This window comes from Triticum urartu, chromosome 5A (genome assembly GCF_056163025.1).
Source record: "Triticum urartu cultivar PI428250 chromosome 5A, HENAU_Tu73, whole genome shotgun sequence".
Lineage (NCBI taxonomy): Eukaryota > Viridiplantae > Streptophyta > Magnoliopsida > Poales > Poaceae > Triticum > Triticum urartu.
In genome coordinates this window covers 545,200,345-545,215,163 of record NC_141877.1, presented here as the reverse complement: position 1 = coordinate 545,215,163, position 14,819 = coordinate 545,200,345, and the positions used below count along the sequence as shown (strand labels likewise).

The window sequence follows — 14,819 nt, the reverse complement described above, 5'->3', positions numbered from 1 at the left end:
ATAGTTCTTTCAGGAAAAAGGGATATCCTGGGAGTGGAGGGCAAGACAGACATGTCTGAAGATTATGAGAAGTTTCATGAAATTCCTCCCTTCAATGTCAAGGCTGACCCAAGCATCCTGATAAACGATGAAGATTATCCATGGTTACGGCGCAATAAGCAAATGACACAAGCGAAGAAAAAGTGAAGACTTTCTCCCGCAACTATTATGATGATGCCATGCCAACTTTGTAACACACTAGTATGCTATGCCAACTTTTTTAGAGTTCATTTGAAAACTATGAATTTAGGTCGAATTTTCTCTATAGGTGCATCTATGTTCATTTTTTAGTAAAGTTAATCACAAACTTGTGATTCACACAAATTTCAAAGAATTCAAATCTTAACTATTCAAATTTGAAAACCAATGGCACTAACAGAAAGTTTATAATTTTTCTAAAACTAATGGCACTAACAAAAAGTTTGTAATTTTGCTGACCTAAAGCAAAAAGAATTAAAAAATAAAGCAAAAAACAAAAGAAAATAAATAATGCAGAAAACAAAACAAAAAATCTGGAAAAAAAATTAAAAATAGCCACAATAAGTATTTTTTGTAAATAGAAACAAAATAAAATAAATAAAGCAACAAAGAAAACAAAAAAACTAAAAAAGTGTTTTCAAATTTGAAAACTAATGGCACTAACCTAAAGCAAAAGTAATTAAAAAATAAAGAAAAAAACAAAAGAAAATAAATAATGCAGAAAACAAAACAAAAATCTGGAAAAAATAGCAACAATAAGTATTTTGTTGTAAGTAGAAACAAAATAAAATAAATAAAGCAACAAAGAAAAAAACAAAAAAAAGTGTTTTCAAATTTGAAAACTAATGGCACTAAGAGAAAGTTCATAATTTTTCTAAAACTAAAAGCAAAATAGAATTTAAAAAATAAAGCAAAAAACAAAAGAAAATAAATAATGTAGAAAACAAAACAAAAAACTGGAAAAAACTATTTTCTAGTAAAGTTAATCACAAACTTCTGATTCACATAAATTTCAAAGAATTCAAATTTTAACTTTTCAAATTTGAAAACTAATGGCAGTAACAGAATGTTTATAATTTTTCTAAAACTAAAAGCAAAAAGAATAAAAAAATAAAGCAAGAATCAAAAGAAAATAAATAATTCAAAAAACAAAACAAATACTTGAAAAAAATAAAAATGCCACCTATTGGGCCACACGGCCTGCATACGACTAGAAACCCATATGTACATGGGCCAGGATGCAGGCCCGCAGGCCCAATAGGCCCAACAAGGCAGTGACAAGGGTAGGCAAGTACTGCCTGCATATTAGAGAGGAGCTTAGCACCTGAGCCGCAACGTAGCTTATAAACAGGTGCTGAGCTATCTCGGCTAGCGAGGTGGGACTAAACTTCCCACCGCACCGCGCCAGGCCTTTCGTCCCGGTTGGTGGCTCCAACCGGGACTAAAGGGGGCCATTGGTCCCGGTTCGTGGCTCCAACCGAGACCAATGCCCCCCTTTAGTCCCGGTTGGTGCCACCAACCGGGACCAAAGGCCACCGCTTCCCGCCCTTTGGGCTTCTGAAAAGAGGCCTTTGGTCCCGGTTGATGGCCCCAACCGGGACTAAAGGGGGGCATTGGTCCCGGTTTGTGGCACGAACCGGGACCAAAGCCTTCCCTATATAACCAAACACTTGGGAAATTTTCCCCCACCTGCCATTTTTCTCCAACACCGCCAGGCTGCTGTGCTGCTCCTCGACGTCGGCCCCTGCCCCGACGTCGTCGTCGCCTCCTCTAGCCACCCGAGGTCGTCGTCGCCGCCCGCTCGGCGTCGGCCGTGCCCTCGCCCGACGCCGTCGCCGCCCTGCCCCGACGCGCGTCGCGCGCCCCGGCCCGCCCGTCGTCATCGCCCTGCCCCGCCCGTCGCCGTCGCCCCTGCCCCGCCCCGCCCATCGCTGTCGCCCTGCCCCTCTCCTGTTTTTTTCATATATTATATGCTTGTGTATATTGTGTATATTGCTTCTTTGTGTATATTATGTATATATGTCAGTATATATATTGTGTATATTGCTTCTTTTCAGATTTTTTTCATATATATGTTTGTATTTTGTATTTTGCTTTTTTATAAAAATGTATATATGTTTGTATGTTCTTTGTGTATATATGTTCATACATGCAAAAGTTAGATTTAAATATTTAGAAAAGGATTACCTATATATGTTCTCTGATTTAGTACATTTTAGGTTAGTTTCATTTCTAGAAAAGTTTTATATATTTAGGAGAGGAAAAAGGAAAATAAGAAGAGGAAAAAGGAGAAGAAGAGGAGGGGAAGAAAAGGAAGAGGAGAAGAAGAAAGGAATAGAGGAGAAGAAGAAAAAATAGAAAAAATTTCTATTTTTTTCTTCTTCTCCTCTTTTGTTCTATTTTTTCTTCTTCTCCTCTATTCCTTTCTTCTTCTCCTCTTTTGTTCTTCTTTTTTTTCTTCGATCTTCTGCTCTATTCCTTTCTTCTTCTCCTCTTTTTATTTCTTCTTCGTATTCTTATGTTTTATCGGGTCTGTCGTCGTCGATATACCCCTCCCGATAACTTCAACACGAGGGGGGGGGTCGATATACCCCCTCCTGATAACTTCAACACGAGGGGGGTTGATATACCCCCTCCCGATAACTTCAACACGAGGGGGGGTTGATATATATACCACCTCCCGATAACTTCAACACGAGGGGGGTCGATATACCCTAAATAGCAAGTATCGTCGGTGTGAGATACATGTGGCCGTCGGTGTCGGACACTACATCCACGTCCCACAAGTGACGCGGGCTTCGACGCCCACGTCACTTGTGGGACGTGGATGTAGTGTCCGACACCGACGGCGACATGTATCTCACACCCACGATACTTGCTATTTAGGGTTTCCTCTACCGCTCGACAACCCTCGTTCCCGATAAAAAAAAGAGGAAGAAGAAGAAAAAAGAGGAGAAGAAAGAATAGAGGAGTAAGAACTCCTCTATTCTTTCTTCTCCTCTTTTTTTTATTCTTCCTCTTCTTTTTTTAATCCTTGAAGTGTTGTCGAGGCCACCCCAAACCCTAGAGAAGCAGCGTCAAGGCCACCCCAAACCCTAGAGAAGCAGCGTCGAGGCCACTAATTAATATTAGTTCTACGTTTGCCACTAATATATCCATCTGTCATGTTTGAATAATAATTGCCATGTTGTAAATATTTGTAGAAACTATGGACACCGCCCGAGACGAAGTACAAGAAGAGTTGTTGGGGGACATAATCGCACGAGGAAGTGATGCCGTCTGCTCGTTGTTTCTCAACGACACCGATGGTCTGGAAGCAGGTGGCTATGATTATGATGGCTCCGGTGACCTAATGCCGGTGCAAGAAGGAGACCGTGAGGACGGCTCCGGTGACCCAATGCCGGTGCAAGAAGGAGACCGTGATGACGTCTCCGGTGACCGAACCGAGTCCGGCCAGGTATATATATTAGTTAAGCCTGTGCTGACTAGCTAATTGATGCATTCATTGTTTTGGTATGTACACATATTAATTAAGTCTTTGTTCTTTTTTCTAGCCCTCCGGATCGAGCACAACTTTGGTAAAGAGACGAGGCCTGAAGAAAAAGTTGAGCTCGGATGAAAAGTTTGAGATCATAGCAATCGCGCCCGACGGCCAACCGATTGAACCCCTCCGGACAAAGAGCGCATTTGTTGCTCAGTACGGGGTTCTGGTTAGGGACAAGATCCCGATCAGCATCCAGCAATGGTTAAAGCCGGCTACAGAAGACCCTGAGGTGTCTTATGTCAATGATATGCAGAAAAATGATCTTTGGACTGAGCTGAAGTCAAATTTCACCCTACCGCCAGAGGATGATCCGGAGAAGCCAGTTAAAGAGCAATTAATCAAGTCTTTTCCTCTTAAGAGGATGGCAGAACTATTCAGGAGGTGGAAGAAAGAGCTAAATAAGTTTGTCGATAAAAAAGAGACTCCAGAATTCAAGGGCATATATGAGAAGATCAGAGATCACTGACCCGCATTTGTGGCCCACAAGACATCGGAAAAGAGTAAGAAGATGTTGGCGACAAACAAGCAAAATGCTGGAAGAAGAAGCATCACCATCGCACGGGGTCAGGTGGCTACCTCGTAGCCCGGCCTAAGTGGGCCAAGATTGAGAATGATCTGGTTGATAAAGGGATCGAACCAGAGACAATTAACTGGCCAGACCGTTGCCGGACTTGATTCTTCGGGGCTGGCGGATCCTTGGACCCTGTATCAGGGAAGTGCATTTGGACGGACGATCAAATGGAAATACCAGTCAAGAAGCTTCAACAGTATATCGAAGCAGCGCAGCAAGGGACGTTCGTTCCAGACAGAGAGAACGACGAGCTCACAATGGCCCTCGGGAATCCTGAGCACCCTGGACGGACACGAGGCACGCCAGGCTCCATTCCGTGGAAGGCTGGGTTTCTGGACGCAGGTGGTTACAAATGCCACGAGAGGAGGAAGAAAGTGGAGTAGACCCAACTACAGGCGCTGCACGCTAGGGTACAAGCGATAGAGGAACGAGAAGCAAATCGCAGCAAACGAACTGCTGAAGCTTCCCCCGAAGCTACCCCGCCATCTCATCGGAGAAGCAGCGTGGCTTCCACCGAGCTGCTTCAGCCGGAGCATGTCTTGACGGCTCCTGCCAGCTATCCCGTGGATGCTATCACGGAGTCTCAAAATTGCCACCTTATGACGCAATGGATTAATATGAAGGTCAAGGCGGCTGTTGGCTCTGTTTTTCCTACTGAACCCGGCGCAACTTTTCACTGCCGGCCGATTCCAGAAGGATATGCTAGGGTGATGGTGGATGAAATAACGGAGGGATTTGAGGACCTCCATCTTGACCACCCTACCGGTGATGGGGAGACTCGGCTGGGTTTTGCTCTGAAGACTCCATGCCTATGGCAGAAGGAGCTCATCAACCTTACGAACTGGACGCCTCTGCCTCCTCTGGCGAGTCAGGGCACTCCGCCTCCTCCACCGCCTCCTCCTCCGCCGAGTGACGATCAGGGCACTCGGCCGGCTCCTTCTCCGGCGCGTGGCGGCACTCCACCTACGCCGGCGCGCCCGAGAAGCCAGCCTCCTCCTTCTCCGCCTCGTCAGCAAGGGCGGAAGAGACCCGCCGCCGCTCCGACTACTCTGGCGCGTCGTAGTCCTTCTCCTCCGCCTCGTAAGCAAGTAAAGAAGACAGCCGCTCCGTCTGCTCTGCCGGCGTCTAGCAGTACAGCCAGAGGCGGGAGGACATACAGATTCAGTCCTTCTCTGAAGACTCCAGAGAAGTTACCATACGAGAGGACCCCGTAGGAGAACGCCGAGATCGCGCGAGAAGAAGTGAGGAACTACTTTAAAGGGGTGAAAGCAAAGAAACATCCACCTCCGGAGGAGAAGGTAGATCCGGTGAAAGCGAAGCGCACTCTGGCTGCCCTGACAAAACCACCTAAGTCTCCGCCGAAAGGCAACTATGACCGCATTATTGGAAAGGAATTTGCCGAAGCGGAGCGGTCGGGAAGTACTGTCAGTGATCAAAGGCTGAAAGAACGACGAGCTGGGAAACAAATTGCCCAGCTCGGCGAACAAGCGAAGCAATCGTGCCCCCCGCTCAAGGTGCCTAACGACATCGTCACTAATGATCCGAGGATGGTGCCCGGTTATAGCAATCTTGGAGATTACCTGCCCGACGATGTACATTATGATTTCATGGAGGTGCAGATACAAAGGTACGAGTATGGGAAGCCTCTCGTCAAAGATGAAAGATCTCTATCAACGATGATGCGAAGATTGCATGATTGGTACTTGAAAATCTGCAGAGGGTCTGGGGGGAGGAATACTTTGTATGTGAGAGTTAAAAAGGAGCATGACCTCATTGGAATTGAACTGTTGCATGTTCCATTTGAGGAGTTCTTTCAGTTTTTCAATCAATTGGCCCTCGATAAAGCAACGGTCACCTGCTACTGTCTGTAAGTAGTACTACTTCTGTCATTAAGTCTCTCTATATAGCTCAGCTCTTTCATTGCATGTATTTATAATTATCCTCACTATATTATGCAGATTGAAGATCGCCGAATTGAAGAGAAGACAAATCGGTGATATTGGGTTCATTAACACAAATCTCATAGATGCAATTGAGGTTAAATTTCATGCCGCAGATACCGAGGCCAACTTGCTACGATCGTTGGTAATAAATGAAAACAAAGATATAATACTCTTCCCTTACAACTTCAAGTGAGTGTTACTGTCTTGTGCATATTCGGTTTCCCTTATATATTAGTCAAGGTTATAGTAATGTAATTGATGAGTTATGCATGCGTGTGCAGTTTCCACTATATTCTCCTAGAGATTAAGCTTGAGCAGGGACTAGTAACCGTCTTAGACTCAAGACGAAAAGATCCCCAGGACTATGCGGACATGACTCAAATGCTCGAGAAGTAAGTTAAATCGATCATTATCCACCATATCAACAACTTTGTTCATTTCCTGATATATCAAGTAATTGTTTTCTTTGTCTGGCAGGGTTTGGAAAAAATTCACCAAAAGCTCCGGGACTCCTGAAGAAGCTACAATTTAGACACCCAAAAGTAAGTACTATAGTAGCATGTTCCGCGCATCTCCTAGTGATTCAAGCGCTAGTTTCATCAATACCATTTGGCATTCTTGCTTATCACTTTGATTGTCCTCTATTTCTTGTAAATTGGTTGTGGCAGGAACAAGGGAATGATTTCTGTGGATACTACGTTTGCGAGTCCATCCGCCACACGACCTGTGAGCGGGGCTACTCTGACAACAATATGAAGTATGTAAATAACAACATTCACAATTTTATTTTATTACCACCATTTGTGTTGAGTTTCATTCATTCATATATATATGTATTGACCCCCTTCTTCAAATTAGATGTTTCGGAAGCGGGATGAACTCCAAGCACCAGCTCGCATGCGAGCAATTCAAGAGGAATTGGCGGCATTCTTTCTTGACCACGTGATCGCTGAAGACGGAGAATACTATGTGGACCATGCGTCCATATGTTAGGAGATTATATTTGTAACAGATAATTATTGTATATATGTAGCCGATAGTGTCGGATAGATATACAAGAACTTGTTGTTCGACCAATCTCTCGGAGAAGGAGAGGTGGTCGATATCACTTCTCTTTGTATGCATATATGTTCATGACGATCTTCTGTTTCCTTCATTTGCTTACTAGCTAGCTAGCGTGTCTAGTCCTCTCTATACGTATGTATAGTACGTAGCGTCGACCAAGCACGGACATAAGAGAGGACACTTCTCTCTATTAATTATAGCTAGCTAACACAATATATGAAACACCTAAATTAACCCTCCAAAACCCCCAACCCCCCCCCCTTCAAAAAAAACAAAAACCCCAGCCACAGAAATGCTGACGCGTGGATGCCTATTGGTCCCGGTTGGGGCCACCAACCGGGACCAAAGGCCCTCCTGCCTGGGCTCCGCGCACAGGCCATGTGGAGGCCCATCTGTCCCGGTTCTGGATTGAACCAGGACTAAAGGGACAGGGCATTAGTACCGACCCTTTAGTCCCGGTTCAGGAACAGGGACAAAAGGCCCTTACGAACCGAGACAATAGGTCCTTTTTCTACTAGTGCCCTAATTTTCGTTCATTATTAGTTTCACCCATCAGTGTTCGTTTCGTCCATCGTCGGTGAGTATAATTCGTCCGACGGGTGAACTGAGCCCGCCCGTTCGCTCTGGCCCACCTATCATGTTTGAAGCAAAAAATACATGTCGATGAGAGGATTCAATCTCCAAACCTAACGTCCAACAGAAAATGGCACAGCCAACCAAACTAGTTGTGTTATTTGAAGAAACAAAGGTTGATCCAATTGTTAAATAGTCGCACCTTGCTCCCTCAAATCCAATCTACCCAATTTGAAGTGTGGGTCTCATGTTTCCTAAAGATAAAGATGGAAATAAGGGATTTCCGTGATTGACAAAAAAATAGGAAGGTGGGAACCTGTCCGGTAATAAGAAGGAAAGGAGGGCTTTCGAGGACTGAAAGCGAAAAAATAGGAAAGTAGGAAGTTGTCCCGTAATAAGAAGGAAAAGAGGGATTCGGGAAAAAACTGGGAAACCAGCCATCCCGTAATAAGAAGAAAGTGTCCTAACAAGGAAGAAAGAGAGAACAAAGAAGGAAAGGAGGGATTCCGGGAATTGAAAATAAAGAAAAAAGGAGGGATTTCTGGGATTGATAGAGAAAAATAGCAAAGTGAGAAGTCGTCCCGTAATAAAAAGGAAACTGTCCTAATGGCCTCGTGATTTTTTGTCATTTGTTTTGTCCCGTAATGAGTTGTTGATCTCTAAAAAGATTGTGGGAACAAAAGTATACCAGTTAGAAATCATTCAAAAGTGGCCCCCTCAGAAATATTTCATCCTCTGCCACTAGCTATTGTCCCATGAACGTGTAGTTTTACCCCTCCCATAAATGGAGACAAAATTATGTTAGAATTGTTTAACACCTGCAAGCAAAACTATGTCTAAATCATAATTAATTTTTTCTTCTTATTGTTCATCCACAATATATTTAAAAAATATATAATGAAAAAGATAGTACATGTAAAAAATATGTTCCTGATTGTTGGACACGAATAGTGCTATACTGCACAGTCCCTAAACCTAGCCAACATTGGTTCATGAAAATCCGTGTTACCTCCGTAGCACAAACATTGTACTAGAATGAACTTTACTATTTAGAGTATAATGTGATGTGTTTTGGGCATCACTAAGCAACTCCAACAAAGGCATGAAGGGATACTGACAACCCGGTCGATATTTATGTGATTCAAATTCCACACACCTTTAGTACACTTCTGAAATATGTTCATATTTTTTTCCGCAATACATATTTTCATGGCAGCATGGAGGATTTCAAAGAGTTTGTTCATGTCATCATGCCTAGCGGTGGATCATGGAATGAGGAATGGGGGCGGGGGGTCTTGAGCAATTGGGTTAGAAAAGTGTGGTTTTTTTCACCCGTTGCAATGCATGGGCATTTGTGCTAGTGAACCTAAAGTATTGATTTGGCTTCATGAATGTTGATACTTTTTTCTAGAAGTTCGGTCAAAGTAAAGATATTTTGACTTCGGACAAAACTTATATGTAGATAAAAAAAAGGACCGGTGAGAGTGCTTGTCATTTCATTATTTGCTTCCTAGTAGCCTACGATCAAGATGGATATAAATATATATCACTATAGTGATAATAATATCGACAACGACGTAAATTAATATAGACCAAAGTGGATGGGCCATAATATAGACCAGTTTCCATCACTGCTAATGTGACCGGTACCGGTAGCTTGTGGGAAGAAAACCCTCTACGTTTACATCCATCGTGATCAAAGATCCTTGCCTAAATTCAACTTCCAAGTTCCATGAAAAAGATACCATAGTTTGACTAGTAGCTTTAAAGGTTCATTAGCTATTATGTTTTTAATTTTGATAGTCTTAGAAAGAATAGATACGGTTAACTATCTCAAGATATATATCCACCACCAAATAAGAAAAAAGACTATTATATTTCCTAATTGGTGAGTGATTGGTTATTGACCAACTGCTAATTAAGTGCGATTTGGAGACTTTTCTCGAGCGTATAACTACCTTTGTTGGAGCTACAAATATATTATATATTCTTGTAGTGGCAAGCTAATTATTGGCTAGTCAACATGCACTTCACAATGCGAAACAACGTGCACCGCGATGGACTTAGATCGAGGGAACTTGTCTATAAATGAATCCATCTCCATGTTCGATTGCAGGATGCATAAATCGAAGTAGTACGACAATAGCATATCCCCCGCTACCGTCATGATAATAATGTCGAGTAGTTTCTCGCAAGAGCTGCTCATATCCACTCTCGTGCTACTTGTCCCTATGTACTTCTACTTTAGGTATAGTAGTAGATCAAAGAACTCAACAATGCTTCCCACAAACTGGCCAATACTGCACATGTTACCTTCCTTCCTGGCCAACTCCCACAACTTGCATGATTATCTCTCCATAGTGCTTGCCGAATCAGGCCACAACTTCAAGGCGCATGGCCCGGTTGGGAGTGGGATGCGGTTGCTCATCACCTGTGACCCCGCGAATGTACGACACATCTTTACCACAAACTACACCAACTTCCCCAAGGGAGCAGAGTTTGCCGCCATCTTTGACATCATGGCTGGCAGCCTCTTCACCATTGATGGTGCACCCTCTCTTCGGCCGCGCGCAAAAATCCAGAGCGTTCTTAGCAACCCGCGGTTGGTTGCTAGTATGGCAACTTGCTGCCGTGACAAGGTGGAGAATGGCCTTCTACCATTATTTTCCCACCTGGCAAGCACCGGCACTCCGTTCGACATGCAAGAAGTGTTTTCCAGGTTTATGTTTGACCTGGCTGCCACACCTCTCTTTGGTGTGGACCCTGGCCTCTTATCCTTCTCCTTAGACATGTCGATGCCACCCATGGATGTCGCGGTCGCGATGGACACGGTCATGGAGGTGGGATTTATCCGACACTTAATTCCAGCCTCATGCTCGAAGGCAATGAGGCGCCTAAACATCGGCTCCGAGAGGAAGCTTCGGATGGCGCACACAGTGGTAAGAAGATTTGCTGCAGAGATGATCGAGGAGAGGAGTAAGATAACTCTCAATGGGGGAAGATGTGCATTGAGTAATGATGATGAACACGAGGATATTCTATCTTCCTACATAAATGACCCAGACTACAAAGTCAATGACTTGCTCCATGCGGTGCTCCTTAGATTCATGCTTGCTGGGCGGGACATGATTGGTACCACTCTACCCTGGGTCTTCTCTCACCCATTGCATCACGCAAAGTACCCGCGAGTACGGGTGCCATGATGATCTTTGAACCAGAGGATACAAAACCTCTGGTCTATCTCAGAGCTGCATTGTATGAGACTCTTAGGTTGTACCCACCGGCACCTATTGAGCGCAAGACAGTTGCTGCTGCTGATATCATGCCTAGTGGCCATGAGGTGAAGGTCGGGGACACCATCCTTAAATCTCTCCACTCCATGGGGAGAATGGAAGACCTATGGGGTAAAGACTGCCTTGACTATAACCCGAATAGGTGGTTGTCAAAGGATGGCAACACCCTGACGTACGTACCATCTCACAAGTTCTTGGCCTTCAACTCAGGCTCGAGGATCTGCCCTGGCAAGGAGATTGCGGTTATGCAGATGAAGACCGTCGTTGCGACTGTGTTGTGGAACTTTGATGTCGAGGTGGTGGAAGGGCAGATCATCCAGCCCAAGCCACCTTGTATACTACAGATGAAAAATGGATTTATAGTTAAACTGAGGAAGCGAGAATTGTAACATTACACAATCCTTGTGTTTAAACTTATTTAAGGGTCCTGCATGGTTCTTCCCAGGCCTGGAATCTCATTATTGTATTTATATACATGGATTGCTATTTATTTGATAAAATAATAAGGACATATGTTAAAATTTACATCTATTATTTGCATACATCTTCTGTTGAGTCGGGGAGGAGGATGAGGATCGAAGGATAGCTTGCCTCGGAAGCATTTTCTGTCTCTCTTGGACGGACGAGTGGGCATAGTTGGCCTGGTTGTGGATGTGCTTTGTATTTTGTCTTGTTGATGCACTCATGGTTTCTACTTAGAATCAATCGAGAGGCCATCCCTAGATCATTAGGATTTTTGTTTGATTGAGCTGTATGTAATCAGACAGGTTTAGGTCGCTATTCAAGTTGAGTGAATGAATGCGCACCAGCTCCATGAACATTCATCCTCATTGAGCCCACCTATCTACTCCTCTGGTACCACGTTTTAGACATTAGCAATGAGAGAGACACACACACACACACACACAGAGAGAGAGAGAGATGAAGCCATCTAATGTATGGCAAGAACAAATGTTATACAGTTGGCTTTGATATATGGTACCCCTTTGATAGTTTGTTTATCACTTTTGGATACTAATTATTTTCTAAGGAAATGTCATTTATCGCATGTGGAATCAACATCTGTTTTGAAGGAGAGTCACGAAGGATATACATTTCTTTCTTCTGTTTCTATCGACCTACGACCACCATGGTCTTAAATATACACCACGATCAAAGTTTTAAATAGCGGCATAAGCGTTAGCAGATAAATGGGTGCTATATATAGTGCCGAGATAGCGTGCTATATATTTAAAATTATGACCAATATACATAATAATATGGATCACCATGAAATAAATATGAATCGCAATAAATAATAAGTAATAATAACATCGACAGGAAAATATCTTTCTTTGCTGCTTCTATGACCGGGTAACAAGCGAGAAATGAGCACTCTATATTTTAAGCATCACGGTCATAGATACTTGTGTGAATACAACCGTAAGTTATCTCCAAATACACATATTTGTAATAATGGCATTAGTGTCCATTACTAACTTGACACTCAATTAACCAAGAATTCGGTTATTTTGCTTTGGAGTCAAATGTTCTTTTTCACGTTTTCTATGCTCACCCGGCGGGCCATTTAGGTATGGGCGGGAATAAAACCTAACACACATACTTTACTATATGAATTATATGTTGTTGTAGTCAATAGCTATTTTTTGTCTTCATTTCTGATTAACTTGACCTAACACTGATGTTGTCGCTTGCTTGCGCGTGTGGCCATCCGGTGGCATGTGATGTCGTGGTTGTGTCCCATGTCGGTGGCCAGGTTGGCCGGTGATGCCCATGTCATGTGGGTTGGGTGGTAACGGTTTTAGCCCGGTTTTCTGTCAATTAACCAGGCAATTCTCTTCTCCTTAATCAATGAAAATGGCAAATCTTTTGCCTTGTTTCAAAAAGTTAAGTAAAGACTCAAAGTAACATGCCCACATGTAGATATTATTTCCTAATTAAATAGATATTCCTTGCATGTTGAATAAACATCCGAGCGGCTGGAGGGTCACAATCAATAGGATATTTATATACCGAAAGAGGCTTTCTCCCTACTTTATATATAAAGCACCGTTCAACATCACCCAGTACAAACTCACGCCCACACAACACACACACACACACACAAGGCAAGATACATAGGCGTTGAGCGCAGCAACACCATCCCTAGCACTACGCAAAGAGGTGAAAGCACATATGACGAACCGTGGGCTCCATGGCGGAGCCTTCATGAAGGGGACGACACCAGAGCGCCACCACCGCCCGATCCGATGATCAGAGTTTCCCCCGGAGCAACACGAAGGGCAATGAGAGCCACGACGACGCCTTCAAGAAGGGAACGAGTCTGCCGCCGCCGGTCCATCCGAAGAAAGAGCGGGTTTTCACACCGGCCATCATCCACCGCGGCCGAACGCCACACCTCGGTTACCATGCCGCCCACACGGCCATGGCAACTAGGCATCATTAAGCCACATGCTCTGCCCAAGAGCCCCGCGGAGCCACCATCAGGGCCGCCACCCCGACATCCAAGACCTTGGCACCTCCTCACACGAGATCAGCCGATACCCCGACCAAAGACATGAGTGGAAAGTACCTGCCTTTCGCACCCACGGGCTGCCCCAGTGCCGAGACCCAATAGGCTGGCCAAGGCTGGCCTCCATCACCCCGTCCTCGACACCGGGCACGAGATGAGCTCATTCCCGCTGCCGGGTGCGAGACGAGCATGGTTCTGCTGCCAGGAGTGAGACGGGCTCGGTCCTGCTGCAGGGTGCGAGACAAGATCGGTCCTGCTGCAGGGTGCGAGACAAGCTCGGTCCTCCTACCGGGTGCGAGACGAGTGATGGACCATCACTGGGGGAGGGCCAACCATCGACGAAGATAGTGGACGGACGCCCGAAGAGAAGGGTCGAAGGTCCACACACGCCGCACACCGACGGGCTGACACCGGATAAGCCCAGCCGCCGCCATGAATGACCTGGACTACCACCATGAGCCACCACCTCGAGGAGGAGATGATCATGGCAAACCTCCACCGCGCTGGCGCCACCACCTACCAATGTAGGGCGACCGCCCATGGCCCAAGCCGCCCATGACCCGCGCCGTCACATGGCCCACCGCCCGCCTGGATGCGCACCAACCGCCGCCACACCTCCATGCCCCTGCTGGCCACAGCCCTTGCTGCCGGACGGGCCGCCAGCGCCAGATCCGGCCGGATCAGACTGGGATCGCCCTGCACGAACCACCCGAAGGACGAAACTCCGCCTCCACCGCACAACCGCCGCGGCACCGACGAGCGCCCATGCCACCAGTGTCGCGACCCGCAGCCCCGCCGCTGCGCCCTGCACACAGCAACGCGCCACGCTAGATCCACAGCACCCGGCACTGGCGGAGACAGGCGGGGAGGAGAGAGCCCCCGCCGCCACCCAGGCCAACCAGGCTTCGGCTGGCGGCCCGCACAGGTGCCAGCGAGGAGGGCGGAGAAGGGCTCGGTCGACGGGCGCCGGGGAAGAAGAGGCCCGCCCGGCCGCCGCGGGGTGGCGGCGCGGACGAGCGGGAGGGCGGAGTCGAGAGACCTCCCTCTCTACAAATATACGATGAAATAAACTTAGGATATTTATTTTCCCATTCACTTTTGGTTCTAACCAGCCTACGATCGTGACAGACATCAACATATTTCATGATAAATAATAATATGGAGTACGGTCAAAATAAGTATGGATCATGACTATGGATAAGTGCTAATAACTTTGACAAAAACTTTTCCATCCCTTGCTACTTCATCCAGTAGCAAGGAAGAAGCAAACCCTGATCGAATATCCTTATCTTAAATATAA

General features: G+C 45.4%; 1 pseudogene; it reads left to right on the top strand.

The window, feature by feature from the left end:
* The first annotated feature begins 9,888 nt into the window (after window positions 1-9,888).
* On the top strand, window positions 9,889-11,396 carry LOC125528430 (noroxomaritidine synthase 2-like; annotated as a pseudogene).
* Window positions 11,397-14,819: the final 3,423 nt, after the last annotated feature.